At 40.2% G+C, this 9,710-nt stretch overlaps 1 long non-coding RNA gene across 2 annotated transcripts; it reads left to right on the plus strand.

The window, feature by feature from the left end:
* Nucleotides 1-1,828: 1,828 nt before the first annotated feature.
* On the plus strand, nucleotides 1,829-9,221 carry LOC108340391 (uncharacterized). 2 transcript variants are annotated; one of them, XR_008249212.1, is made up of 2 exons: nucleotides 1,829-5,346; nucleotides 7,708-9,221. It is a non-coding gene; the product is annotated as an uncharacterized LOC108340391 (long non-coding RNA). The 2 variants fall into 2 exon arrangements; XR_008249211.1 differs by having other exon boundaries at nucleotides 1,829-5,322.
* Nucleotides 9,222-9,710: the final 489 nt, after the last annotated feature.

The raw sequence follows: 9,710 nt of genomic DNA on the forward strand, positions 1-9,710 counted from the left end.
AGTGATTATGATTAGGCTTTCTTCACCGAGACATCGGGTTTAAGGTAATTTAGACAGTGTCATTAACATTGATGAAAACAATGATGAATTCCTAAATATATGAGAGTGGATAAGATGAAATTGATAAACCCCAACAACATACTCATCCATATAATTCATTCCAAGTGTTTTGTTCTTCTTTTCCATTGATCAAATTCATGCATACATGTTTACTTTTTGTATTTTGCATTAGAAACCCCAAAGTAATTGTTTTTACAAGTCTTAAATAATCAAACAATCATATAACTAACTAGGCCGTGAGTCCTTTGGGAGAACGATACTTGGTCTTACCAAGTTTATTACTTGATACGATTCGGTCACACTTGCCGAGGTTTAACCAGTTTTTGGCGCCGTTTTCGGTGTTAATAATATTGTCATCAAGTTTTTGGCGCTGCTGCCGGGGACTCATGGTTTAACTAGTTTATTTGTGTAATTATTGATTATCTTTGACTTGAATTTTGAATTTTTAAATTTGAATTTTTGTTTTTATTTTTTCTGTTTTTATTTTTTTGTTTTCTGTTTTTATTTTATCTTCTATCTTTTATCTTTTTATCTTTTATTTTTTTTATATACCTTCTCTATCTTTTTGTGCTAACAAATTTTTCTAGGAACTTGTTTTCTTGTGTATGCATGAAACAATTCGTACTAGAAGAAAGCAAACCTCGGAACCTCTTCTTGAAGGGTTAGATGAGAGTAGACGGAGGAGGAGAATCCATACATCTAGAGAATTTTTCCCTCCTCCTGAAGACCTTGTACAACCTTCACCACAAGGTTCTTACCATACCACTGAGGAGATGGCGAATGATAATAATGATAGACGGACTCTTGCAGATTATACCAATGTGGTTGGCCCTCAACATTTTAACAGCATAGCAAGACCGAGGGTTAATGCAGCTAACATGGAGGTGAAACCGGCGTTGATACAGCTGGTTAAGAGTAATCAGTTTAATGGGTTATCACATGAAAGCCCATATGAGCATCTCACAACTTTTAATGAAATTTGCAATACAGTGAAGATAAATGGGGTGCAAGATGAAGCAATCAAACTTAGTTTGTTTCCTTTTTCATTGGGAGGCAATGCTAAGCTTTGGTTGAACTCTTTTCCAGAAGGAAGCTTTATTGAGTGGGAAGCTGTGGTGGCAAAATTCTTAAACAAATACTTCCCACAATCAAAAGTCAACAAAGGGAAGCAAGTGATCTCTTCTTTTAGACAAGGCGTGGAGGAGACATTAGGCCAAGCATGGGATCGTTATAAAAGCTTGTTGAGAAAGACTCCCACACATGGTTTTGATGAAGCAGCAATAGTTCTAAAGGTTGAAAAAGTTGAGTTAGAGAGAGGGGAAGAAAAAGAAGAGAGAAAAGAGAAAGAAGAGGAAAAAGAAGAGAGAAAAGAGAGTAAAGAAAAGAAAAAAATAGAGTATGAGAGAAAAGAGAGAGAAGAGATAGGAGAGATAAAAATTGAAGATATTCTTCCTTTTCCTACAAATTATGAGGGATTAGAAAAAAAGAGACAATTTGGGCCTTTGAAGGAGATATTACAACAAATTGCAGTTTAAACAAAACCTGAAGAAGAAGTCTCCACAAAGAAAAGACATAGAGATGAGGAGTGATGAGTCAATATTTTCTTGATTTCACTTAGCTTATTGTGCTAGATTTAATCAGGGAATTGTGCTTGAATGTCCAGTATGTTCCCATTTTTCCTAATTGTGCTTAATTTGATCATAAATTCGTATTTTAATTAATTTGAATTATCTGAGCTAATTATTTGCATTATTAATTGCAGGGAAAATTTTGGAAATACAATTTGGGACATTTGGAGGTTAAATAAGAAATGACAATTGGGCCCAAAGGTGGAGGTTTATTTTTGATGTGCATCACAAGATTTTATTTTGGAGAATGCACTTGATTTTCCTTTAGAGCAGTAACCACATGGTGTCATGGCTGGATTCATTTTGGGCTTATTAGAAAAGGGTGCATCAATTGGAAAGAGGAGAGTCCAGCCTTCACACGGGCTGCAAGCAATAAGCAGCACATCCAGCAAAGAGGAGAGCTCACGTCCAGCAGCTTGAAGAGGAAACACGGTCCAGCAAATTAAGAAGGAAGCAGCTCATCCATTCTTCATCCAGCTGCTTAAGGAGCTCACGGACAGCCCAGCTTCAGCACGACCCAGCAGGGCCTTGTCCAACATCTAGCCTTCACACAGCAAGCAGGTGACAAAAGAAGAAGCGGACAGCAGCTTGGAGTGGGAGCCCACGTATGAGGGGAGTGACATCCAGCACCTTTGTCTAGCATCCAGGAGGTGTCACGGCTTGTGTCCAGAACGTGAAGAAGCAAATCCAGCAGAGGTAACGTCCAGCAGAGAGCACCGGATTCGGTCCAGCAAGCATCACCGTCCAGATTTTGAGAAGGCCTGCACGTCTTGCTGAAAAGAGGGAGGTGCTTGGAGAAGAAGGATCCAGTAAGCCTTCACACGGACGTGCTCAACCTTTAATTAAACTTTGGGGGTGCACACGTAGTGAGGTGACGTCCAGCAATTCACGCGGACAACAACAAGCACCAAACACCTCATGGGCTGAATTCAATTGAGGATTTGGAGAGTCCAACATATTGCTTGCAAACGGAGGGCTTCACACGCGGACAGCAGTTGGGGAGGTGCATCCCATGTGTACGAGAAGCGTTCCAGCAGCACAGGCGGGCTGGGATCTGATTCACATCCGGCCTTCACGCGGACACACAGCCAGATCCAGATTGTTGCATCCAGTGGGCACATGAGGGTTTAAAAACCCGTGGAGTTGAAAGGAAGGCGGGGCTGGACGTGTGAAAGCCAACCGCCACTCTCATGTGTTTTTGATCTTTGGCTGGGAACGTTTTTATTTGGAAAAAAATGTGATCGCTGAGGATTATTGCTGATTTTACACACTACCATTTTCATTTTGGTTGCATTTCTTTCCGCCCCTTTTCATTCTCGGTCGCAGGAGCACACAGCTCATGGCTAGCTTACTGAGAAACACTTTTTTTTTAATTGATCTTTGCTGATTAATAAAAGAGCACACGGACGGACAATAGCTAGCTTTGCTTAAAACCATTTATTTGCTTATAGATAGGAAGATGCGCTGATGTAGGTGCTGGAAGGAGGTGGGCAATTCACTTTGCTAGAAGAAAAGGGAAGCATGGTGATTCACGGGAGAAGAAAGAAGCGCGAAAGCAGAAGAAGTGGCACACACGGTGTTGGATTTTGGATGAATGAGAAGGAGAAAGCTAGAGGTGTTGTCACGGCTGGAGAGGAGTTCACGTACAAGAAGAATAAGAAGTGGTGATTCGATGGAGGCGTGATTCACTTTTGCTGGAAAGCACACGGACATTGGAGCAGCTACAGCGGTGTGCACGGCGTCCAGCAGAAGGCACATGTTGCGTCCAATAATACCTTTTTAATTTTAAAGAAATGAATTCTAGTAATGTTACGTGGAGCAGAGGAGAAAACGGTGATTTAAATTGAGAAAAAGGCATGGCTGCCATGTCCAGCAGGAAAGCTTCAAGAGGTTGCCTTACTTTTATTTAGCCTTTCTGCTTGAACTGACACTTGTTTTACAATTTTCTTGTCCATGTTGAAATACAATGAGCATTTCACTTTTAGCTCAAGCGTTGCATTTTAGTAGTCTTAATGGCGTTTGGATATTTATCTCTTTCGGTTTAAAGTTTTCACTTTTAGCTCAAGCATTTTAGTAGCCTTAATTATGTTCGAATATTTATCTCTTGCGTTGTTCGGTTTAATGTTTTCATTCAACTTAATATTATGTATGTTATTCGGTTGTGATAATTTAGTTGAATGTTAGCTTAAGTTAGTTGTATTTGGATTTGAGTAGTGTGTAATTGTCGTTAATCTGTGATTGGAAGCATGTAATTGAATTAGTGACAAACCGTTTTAAATTCTTTGTTTACATTTGTGTTTATATTCGTGTTTTAGTTTAGTTCATTTGCATTCACAAAATCTTCACCAACCCCCCTTCACTACGTGTTTGACATAATTCTCAAACCACATTTGGTCCTTGAGAGACGACCTAGGAGTCACTTCCTAGCACTATACTGCATTTTTAATGCACATCAAATTTGATGGGCCGCGACAGCCGCATCAAATTTTGGCGCCAATGCCGGGGACCAACGGTTCGGTATTAGGTCTTTTGTTGTGTTAGTGTGTGTTGTGTTTTGTCTTGTGTTGTGAGTGTGATGTTTTGTTTTGTGTGTACGTTATTGTGTGTGCGTGTTGCATGTTTAATTGTGATGTTTTTTGTTTGTTTCGTAATTTTTAGCATTTCCTTTCTTCCTTCCCCCTTCTTTTTCCATGTCTACCTATTTTGATTTTGTAAATACTGCTTCTTCTGCCTGTGCCTATGACTATGATTCTCCTTCTGCATATTACTTTGATTATGGTTCTCATGCTGAATCCTATGTTGAGAACAATATGACACATCCTCCCATTCTTGAGTGCTCTTTGGGAGCCAGTTTCACTTAATGAGGATGATGTTCATTGCGTTCTCACCTCTGGATTGATACATTTGCTGCCTAAGTTTCATGGTTTTGCAGGTGAATGCCCACACAGACATTTGGAGGAATTCCACATCACGTGCTCTTCAATGAAACCTCCACATGTCCTAGAGGACGATATGTTCTTAAAGGCATTTTCGCATTCATTACAAGAAGCCGCAAGGGATTGGCTTTATTATCTTCCTCCAGAATTCAAGGCCAGTTGGGAAGATCTTAAGCATCTGTTTTTGGATAGATTCTTTGCTACTCAACATCATTTTGATTCATATAGCAAGGATCCTGGATGGAATGATCCTAACTTGGGATGGTATGATGCTCCACAACAATATCAGCCATCTCAAAATACCGGGATGCCTCCACCAGTCTAGCAATACCAGAGTCAGCAATATGATGCTCCTGCCCAAATAGCTCCTCAGCCTTCTACTTCTGAGCCTACATTGGAGGAGTTACTGAGGCAGATGGCCATGCAGAACATTGAGTTCATGAAAGATACCAGAGCATCCATTCAAAGCTTGAATGATCAGATGGGGCAGATGGCTATTCAGCTTGCTCAGGAACAATCTCAACATTTTGAGGAATTGTCATTTCAGACTGTTCAGCTTCCAGATGATGTTAGTGCCATCAACATAGGAGATGAGGAGTAGAGTCATGAGCTTACTACTACGTCACCTACTTTCCTATCCTTCTATGTCCCCACTCTTGAACATGAGGAAACTGATGAAGATTTTGAGGACCAGACAGGTATAAGCAGTAATTTTGAGTCAGGTAGACCATTTTCATCTTTCACCACTTTTCCAATCTTTAGGGAAGTAGAGCTAAACATACCTCAAATTGATTATTCTGTTGATGATTGTGTTATTCATGATTATGCTGTTGATAGGTATGTTGATGATTATATTGTTGATGAGTCTGTTCTTAATTCTCCCTCTCTACATGATGAGAACCACTTTTTGCTATCGCATCCGAATGTTTACTTCCCATGCACTGAACATGAATCTGAGTCTGTTGTTGATATTGCTTCTAAATTTGAAATTGATTCATGTTCTGAGAGTATATATGAGGTTCAGCCTGTTACATTGGGATTGAGTGTTATACCCCTGCATGTCATTTCTTTGGAACCACATTGCACTAACCCTATTGTAGGAGGTACACATGAATTTGACCAACACACACCCACAATGGAAGACAAAGGTGCTTACATACACAACAGTTTGAAGATCAATAGGCACTGCTGAACCCGCTCATCAACAATCACTTCTTCTTAGATCCAGCTGTGGAAGACATTTCCCTACTCGATCAAATCTGGAGGATGAAGCAGTTCTTCCCCAAAACTTCCTTGGTGGATCTTATGGTGGAAGACATCTCCCTGATAGTCCGAAATTGGCAACTGCCACCATGACCACTGGAGTTTTCTTTTTCCCTTCTCCCCTTTTCCCTACTTTTATTGCACTTGTCCATGATCTGTTCACTGTTCTGATTTCTGACCTTATACTTATGACACATTGAGGACACTGTGTAGTTTAAGTGTTGTCTATTGGGGGAGATTTTTATATTTCTTTGTTAGCTTTTGTTTTCTTGGTTAAATTTTTTCTTTTCTAGGTTATTTTTGTCGTGTCTTGTGTACAGTTTGCATGTTTCTCTTGATTTTTGGACTTTGTTTAGGTTGTAGACTTGACCTTCACTTCATTGATTCTTGGCTTAAAATCCTTGCTTTTCTTTGCTTGGGAAGATGATTATGATGTTTGAGAGGTTGAATTGATTATGACACAAATGCCATGTGTGAGAATTTGAGCCACTTAATGTCTTTCTTGTGTGTGATATGTCTCTTGATTGCTTGCACATATGCCTTGGCTTGACTCTTTTTGATGATTCTTGATTGATATGCATGTTTGGAAGTGATAAAGGAAATTTTGTTCTTAAGCCTCTCTAGCCAAATAAGCTTTCCTTGTTTTAATCCTATGATAACCCCTATTGAGCCTATACTTTCCCCATTTCTTTGTTTTGAAGCTCATATACAAGCCCTAAGTCTTGAGCCTCTCTAGCCAAATAAGCTTACCTTGTTTTAATCCTTTAATAACCCCTATTGAGCTTATACTTTCCCCATTTCTTTGATTTGAAGCTCATATACTAGCCCTAAGTGAAACAAACCATGTTTACCTTAACCTTAGGGAATTTTGGAGCTTTGGAAATGTTTTGGGAACAAGTGTGGTCTTCCTGGGGATTCATATGAACTGGCTAGTTGGTTCCTCTTCTTGTTTGGTTTTTGTAAATATGTTTTGTATCTTGTCTCTTACAGTTAGAGAAAGAAAAGAAAAAGAGACATGATGAGAAAGAAAAAAATACAGAAAAATGAAAAAAAAAAGAAGTTTGTGAGTAATGGAGTCAAGAAGAGGATTGAATTAGAGGTTTTGGGTGTGATTTGACTGTTTGTTCCCCATTGCTCCTCTATTTCTTTTGGTTTGTAGCTTCTCATCCATATGTTATCCTCCCTTGTCCTTGGCCCCATTACAACCATGAAAAGACCTTTTGATGTGAACATGCATATGTTTTGAGTGTTGAGGTTAGAGACTTACCAAGTCTGTTGTTGCCTGCTTTCTTGAGTACATTGAGTTGAAATTGTTTACCCTAGACACTTGAGAGATACACTGATAGTGCATCTGTGAGGTTCTGTTGCTTTTGATTCACCTCTTGAGCTGCTTGATCATTTTTCCATGTTTGGAATTGCTTGGATAATTTCATGAGTATATGCTTTCTTTGATTCTGGTTGGATATTTTCTACTTCTTTTCTTTGTCCAGATTCCTTGAGGACTGTGTAATTTTGTTTGTTTCCTTGTGAGTCTTTGTTTTCTGTGTGTTGAGTTTGTGAAGTACCCCTGATGTCCTCTGAACTATTTCTTGAATTGCGCCTTGATTTTGCCCAAGAGTGCAAAAGACTAAGTGTGGTCTATTTTGATGAGTCAATATTTTATTGATTTCACTTAGCTTATTGTGCTAGATTTAATCAGGAAATTGTGCTTGAATGTCCAGTATTTTCCCATTTTTTCTAATTATGCTTAATTTGATCAAAAATTCGTATTTTGATTAATTTGAATTATTGGAGCTAATTATTTGCATTATTAATTATAGGAAAAATTTTGAAAATATAATTTGGGACATTTGGAGGTTAAATGAGAAATGGCAATTGGGCCCAAAGGTGGAGGTTTATTCTTGATGTGCAGCACATGATTTTATTTTGGAGAATGCACTTGATTTTCCTTTAGAGCAACAACCACATGGTGTCATGGCTGGATTCATTTTGGGCTTATTAGAAAAGGGTGCATCAATTGGAAAGAGGAGAGTCCAGCCTTCACACGGGTTGCAAGCAATAAGCAGCACATCTAGCAAAGAGGAGAGCTCATGTCCAGGAGCTTGGAGAGGAAACACGGTCCAGCAAATTAAGAAGGAAGCAGCTCATCCATTCTTCATCCAGCTGCTTAAGGAGCTCACGGACATCCCAGCTTCAGCACGACCTAGCAGGGCCTGGTCCAACATCCAGCCTTCACACAGCAAGCAGATGGCAAAAGAAGAAGCGGACAGCAGCTTGGAGTGGGAGCCCACGTATGAGGGGAGTGACGTCCAGCACCTTTGTCTAGCATCCAGGAGGTGTCACGGCTTGTGTCCAGAACGTGAAGAAGCAAGTCCAGCAGAGGTAACGTCCAGTAGAGAGCACCGGATTCGGTCCCGCAAGCATCACCGTCCAGCTTTTGAGAAGGCCTGCACGTCTTGCTGAAAAGAGGGAGGTGCTTGGAGAAGAAGGATCCAATAAGCCTTAACACGGACGTGCTCAACCTTTAATTAAACTTTGGGGGTGCACACGTAGTGAGGTGACGTCCAACAATTCACGCGGAAAACAGCAAGAACCAAACACCTCACAGGCTGAATTCAATTGAGGATTTGGAGAGTCCAGCAGATTGCTTGCACACGGAGGGCTTCACACGCGGACAACAGTTGGGGAGGTGCAGCCCATGTGCACGAGAAGCGTTCCAGCAGCATAGACGGGCTGGGATCTGATTCACATCCGGCCTTCACGCGGACACACGGCCAGATCCAGATTGCTGCATCCAGTGGGCACATGAGGGTTTAAAAACCCGTGGAGTTGAAAGGAAGGGGGGGCTGGACATGTGAAAGCCATCCGCCATCCTCATGTGTTTTTGATCTTTGGCTGGGAACGTTTTTATTTGGAAAAAAATGTGATCGCTGAGGATTATTGCTGATTTTACACACTGCCATTTTCATTTTGGTTGCATTTCTTTCCGCCCCTTTTCATTCTCGGTCACAGCAACATACAACTCATGTCCGCCCCTTTTCACTTTGCTGGAAAGCACACGGACATTAGAGCAGCTACAGCGGTGTGCACGGCGTCCAGCAGAAGGCACATGTTGCGTCCAATAATACCTTTTTAATTTTAAAGAAATGAATTCTAGTAATGTTACGTGGAGCAGAGGAGAAAATGGCGATTTAAATTGAGAAAAAGGAATGGCTGCCATGTCTAGGAAAGCTTCAAGAGGTTGCCTTACTTTTATTTAGCCTTTATGCTTGAACTGACACTTGTTTTACAATTTTCATGTCCATGTTGAAATACAATGAGCATTTCACTTTTAGCTCAAGCGTTGCATTTTAGTAGTCTTAATGGCGTTTGGATATTTATCTCTTTCGGTTTAAAGTTTTCACTTTTAGCTCAAGCATTTTAGTAGCCTTAATTATGTTCGGTTGTGATAATTTAGTTGTAATGTTAGCTTAAGTTAGTTGGATTTGGATCAGAGTAGTGTGTAATTGTCGTTAATATGTGATTGGAAGCATGTAATTGAATTAGTGACAAACCGTTTTAAATTCTTTGTTTACATTTGTGTTTATATTCATGTTTTAGTTTAGTTCATTTGCATTCACAAAATCTTCACCAACCCCCCTTCACTACGTGTTTGACCTAATTCTCGAACCACATTTGATCCTTGAGAGACGACCTAGGAGTCACTTCCTAGCACTATACTGCATTTTTAATGCACATCAAATTTGATGGGCTGCGACAGCCGCATCAAGGAGACATATGAGTATAAAGCTGTTAAAAAGAAGTCGCTTCCTCCAAAAGCGAA

This window comes from Vigna angularis, chromosome 5 (assembly GCF_016808095.1).
Source record: "Vigna angularis cultivar LongXiaoDou No.4 chromosome 5, ASM1680809v1, whole genome shotgun sequence".
Lineage (NCBI taxonomy): Eukaryota > Viridiplantae > Streptophyta > Magnoliopsida > Fabales > Fabaceae > Vigna > Vigna angularis.